Source organism: Lepeophtheirus salmonis, chromosome Z (assembly GCF_016086655.4).
Source record: "Lepeophtheirus salmonis chromosome Z, UVic_Lsal_1.4, whole genome shotgun sequence".
In the NCBI taxonomy this organism is placed as follows: Eukaryota; Metazoa; Arthropoda; class Copepoda; order Siphonostomatoida; family Caligidae; genus Lepeophtheirus; species Lepeophtheirus salmonis.
Window position 1 is genome coordinate 21,229,282 of NC_092584.1, and position 5,832 is coordinate 21,235,113.

Consider the following 5,832-nt stretch of genomic DNA (forward strand, 5'->3'; position numbering starts at 1 on the left):
ATGGAACGCTGGGGGTCTTCGTCGATGATGTTCCTGACCTTGTTGATGAAGGTGACGTCCCGGACAATCCTGGTGCTCCTCGGGCTTACTAGAATTTTCAATCTGATGTATTGTAACGCCTGTGCGGGGCAACACAGGCAGATTGTGACAAAATACGACACCACTCATAGTCTATGACGTTCATATTGCTAAATTTTTCAATTTAATGTATCCTACCGACCGCTGGGGAAGAAAAACAGATTTTGACAAAACACGCAACCACTCATCTACTATGACGTCGATATTAAAAGCGTGTTGGAAGTCAACCATCAGTTGTACATGCATTGCATTATGGTACAGCCTTGCATTTCCATCAACCTTACCTATATCTTCTGTAATATAATATTGTAGTACGTGTCCGGCCGTCCGTCCGCGGATTAAGAAGTTTTTCTTTGTATTCGTAGTATGTGCATAATACAATAATTCGTAATAAAGGGGGAAAAAGATTTAGTGAGTTTGTCTTAGTATTGTTAGTATGTGCATAATAAAATTTATAATACGGGTACATCCTAATACAACTATAAATTATTTTATAATAGATATTAAGGAAATTAATAACAAATAAATAAAAATACGTAATCGACCATATTCTGGGCTAAAAATTCAGATATATAACCAAAGTTTATTTTAAAGGAGGTTTTGCTCTCTACCCAGAGCCCATTCTATTTCAATCTGTTTTTACAATGAATAATGTTCCATGACTTGTTATTTCTTTAAATAAGGAAATATTTGTAAATTCAACTATTGACAATCTATTGGATTGATATACAAAAAAAAGTTTAATATAACTGAGGATAATTTATCGCCAGTTTGGAAGTAGACTAACTCTTAGTCTTGAGTTATCTTGAAATTTGGATTTGAATTATTTGACTTCTACTGCAGTTATTTGAATATCTTCGCTATATCTGTCTTATTTAAACTTTTATTTATATTGATGTGCCATTTATGAGAGCATCAGTATTCTCGTCTTCTCTCAGACTTATAAACATAAGAACGTGAACTTAACATGCTTTTGGAGCATGATGATTTAGCAATTGATGTATGGTGAAGTTGAATATTGATTTTGTAATTATTAAACTTTATGTATTAAAACGATGTAGCTCAAGGAACACGGGACTTGGGAGAAATTATTCTCTAAAACTCAATGTGCGTAGTAACTATACTCGGTCGTTCCTAGAGAAAGTAAGTTGCTTTAATTATATGGACTTGACAGAGGATTCCTCGGTCGGATGGGATCATGTTTACTTATACTTGATAGGCGTAACTTCATCTGAGCAATTAAAGGAACATTAAAGAAATAATTAAGAGAATCATTAATTGATTTTGCATTCAATAAATTTAGAATCTAATAGGAAAAAAGTAGTTTTTCTCTTGCCATAAGCTGATATCATTTTTTTCGATAAAAGCTGATGTTCTGGGAAATATTCTTAGAGGTGTGTCTAGAAAAATAACTCTTTATAAAAATCCTTTAAATATCTACATATGGTCGGAAAGCTAGTTGTTAAATGAAATAATAATCAACCATTTCATAATATATCATTTAATTTATCAAGAACATTAGAGCAAGTCCGGAATATTTTGTGGATTTGGCAGACTGATCAAGAATATCAATACTAAAAATGATTATTTTATCATTTTTGTATTTACAAGGGGGATTTTATTAAAAGGCAATTAATTAAAAAAACATACGGAAAGCAGGGCTAGAAGGGCAGTTCTTTACTTTTTGGCTTATTATATAGCTTTTAGAAGTGATATTGAGATCTGAGGTGTTTTTTTTTTTACAAAGTTCAAAACAGTATGCAACTTTTGAGACCTATATCATAAAAATATTCTATAAATGTACAAAGTTTTAATTTCAATCTTGACAAATACCTCTGAAGTACGTTAAGCCAGTAGTGGTTATCAAAAAACTAATTACTGAAAATAGGTGTTGTCAGTTTATTTGAAACACAAATTTAATTTAACCAAAAATATATATGTCAAATAATCTAATAACATTTATAAAAATAAGGACAAAATATTTTACCATAAATTAAACACATAGCATAAAAATGATATCACACACAGACTATATCAATTAGAGATTTTTGACTCTGTAGTTCTTCGTTTTTTTTGTGGCCCGAAATTGCTCCCAGGCTATTGTTTGACTTCAAACGCTTGGATACAGTTGAATACTTGGATAATTAATGTTATTGGACTGTGAGATTAACCGGAAGAGTATATTTTTTTGTTAAATAGAACAAGTTTTAAGGCTTTTAGCTCATACTTGAGTGTAAGTAGAAAATTAACAAACACCCAAAAAATTACTTCGCGACTATCAATTCAGAACATGAGGGATATCTTAGAATGCCTTCTGTATCATATCAAAGATGACACTTAAGGAAATGCTCACAGCCAAATTTTTGCTATTAATTTTTTATAAAAGTGAGGTGATTTTATATTCTAATCATTATTTGCAATTGTTTTTATTTATAAATATTGGAAGTATCTTCAAAGACCACAAAATGGAAGTCCAAAAAAGTATTGTGCTGAAAATGCACAATTGATAACCTCAGGACTAGCCCAGACGGCAGTGTATGGAATTAAAAAGCGATTTCTAAGCCAAGGAACAGTCTCCAGAAAATCTGTGCAGTATGGAAACGAATAGTATAAGCAAATGTCATGATTATTCGTGTCCAAAAAACCGCCTTGCTCGAAATCCAGAGAAGGTGAATATCAGTATAGCCAAGATTATCCTATCTGAGCAAGGTTACGCCTCGAAGGATAAATTAAGATACCTTGTGATCAAAATCAAGACCAAGGAGGAAGAAACATCAAATCAAAATGGTCACAAAGGAGAAGAAGTTGTCTAGAGCTACGCTTCTTTTGAAAATGTCCAAGAATATGTGGCCTATCCGCTCCCCCGATCATTATTCTTTAGATTATTAAATCTAGGCATTAGTCGAGGGAGCTGCTTCCGACAAGCCACATGGCTCAGTGAGTTCTTTGGAGTGAGTCATCAAGGCTGCATGGGCTGACTTCTCTGAAGACTACATTTGTAAGGATTGTGCGTCCTTCAGGAACAGAGTGGAGGTAACCATTAAGGCTGAGAGAGGCTATATTGAATAAAGATTTTAGTTTTAATAAACTGGAAATAAACTTAATTTGGTTATCAATATCGTCATTGAACTAGTTTTTCTAATCAAGTTTGAAAAAAAATATTCATTCTAATCTTAAATATGACGCAGAGGGTAGATAGTTATTTCAGGAAAAGTAATGGAACACATCTTATAGTAACTTGCTGGAATTTGAAGATGGGACCTATGTGGCAATTGGTCCTACTACAGGAAATCCAAGAATGATGTTAATGTAATTATTTGAAAGTATTGCTGTTAATATATTTAATTACACAAATATCAGATCTCTTTCCAACAATTTACTCACAATCCCCTCCAAAAATATCGTCATGAAAGGTATTTTTTTACAGTTTATAGCCCAATCAGTTTGTAAGTAAATAAATAGAGTTAATTATTCACAATATATATTTATGTATAGAATGAGGAGTGGTTAAAATGGCATTGGCTATTATCTAATTAAAAGAAACCTACTATATAATTCTAAATTTAAAAAAAAAAAGCGTAATTCAGTTGAGTCGTACATATTAATGCAAAAGCATCACCACTACAAAACTAAGTATGTAGGCGTTAACATATACAGTATCAAGGAATTGTTAAATGTATCTTTTAAATTACTGCTAATGTTGAATCACACAACCTTTCCTGCAAAAAGAAACAGTAAAAAGGGTCAAAATCATTTGGTAGTCAGGCAAGTCAGTCAATCATACCAGTTGTCATGTAACTCTTATATAATTATTTTATTCGATACTGTATTATAATAGTGTGTGATGGCCAAACTTTCTTCATAGAAATAATAAAATATCCAAAATTTATACATATTATACAAACGACGATGGATCAACAGGGAAGTGTATTCCGGTTCTTTTTGGAAACCCGGAACATAAGGTTAGAATAACTTATTACTTTGTCTATTTATCAAAAATAATATATAATGAAATAGCCATGATGTATCAAGGGGGAGGAGGAAATCGACAGCTGACAGCAAAATACATAGGGTATTTTGTGTGCTAGGGAGGTAACACTGTGATGACTTAGTTTTATAAAATAAATAAGGAGAGGTAGATGAAAGTTGCGTCAATTATCTCTGCCAACAGTTTGTTAATTGGTTAGTATATATTTAAAAGTAAAAAAAAAAAAAAGAAGGTAACAATGTTTTAAGAAAGAGCCTGAATAACGTCTATAACACTTGTTAAATACAAGTGTATACTTTCTTGCAAAAGTATTTAATGACTCCATGATAACAACATTGAATTTTTTTTTTGAGCAAATCATTTCCTACCTTTTTTAATCGTTACTTCTTACTCGTTTGACCAACTGGATTTGTTTACATGCTTCCGGCTAAATAAATACTCTATAAAATGGTCCTTTATGTGTTGAAAAATTAGGTAGTATGTGTAGATTCTACGTACATAGTTATCTTTACCCCAGGTGAAGGATACTCACATTTGTACCTCAAGCATATTATATATTCAAGTTTTGGCTCTATGTAATGTTGGAATACAAAAAAAATAAAATTAAATTATGTGTATGGACTCTGCATATCCCCTGAGATCCTAGAATTTTATTGTATGTAGTCCTGTAGCAGGGCGTTCACTCACTCAGACAAAAGTCAGGTGTCGAATTCCTTGGTTCACTTATTATGTCATGTTTATTTCATAATTTATCAATTTGATAATAATTTATACTATACTTACATATGCTTATATGAATGTAGTTTCTTGTTGATCCTTGTCATGTATATATATGGTTCATATGTATCAAGAAGTTTTGGCTATAATATAAAAATATTTATAAAAAATAAACAATATTATAATTCTGTATCGAATAAAATACTATAAAGGATTTTAACATGATTAAATATATATAATTGGCCAAGTCAAATGTTCTGAGCGTTTTTTTGCATTATTTTGACAATAAAATTAATTTTTGTTAGGATTATCCAATTAAATAGGTTCCATGCTGTTTTCTGGGGTATCTTCAGATCCTGGTCCTACTCGACGATTTCTATAATTTCATCGACATTTTCGATATCCATATTACCAGAATGGAATCATTAGAGCATCCGCTTTGCTATTGAATTCAATACTGTATTGGGCCCATAACTAGGATTTTTGTTTTTGACCGCCTTTTCACCTTGTTCGTAATGATACTGAAAAATGTATCGAATTTTCTATTTTTGACTTCCGTTGTAACACACGATGTGGTTATGATACGTGGCCTTGTGTCGACTAGAACAATTATCGACTTGACTCAAATGATTAGTCGATTTCCAAATTCGAAAACAAACCTGTCGAAGCATATTTTGATTGTGTCTATATTAATAAAATTACTAAACTTCAACAAATCTTTTTATTTTCGTTATGCTATTCCTAAAAGATTTCCGAATCAATCACAATTTAACTTATTAATAAACCCAAATCATTTTTTTAATTTTTTCAAGGAATTATAAGACATTATCTAGCTATTTAGGAAATTCTAACAAATACATGTGGATTATGAAATGTAAGTAAAAATGGACACTTCATTTTTATTCCTTCACTTAAGTTGTAAGAAATTTAAAGAATATTGACTCTCCGTCTTTTATAAGCTCAGGCAAATTTTCAAATCAGTTTCGATAGCTTTTATGTAAAAAAAAAAAAAAAAAGGAAGTTCCCTTCTCAGTAATTAAATAATAATG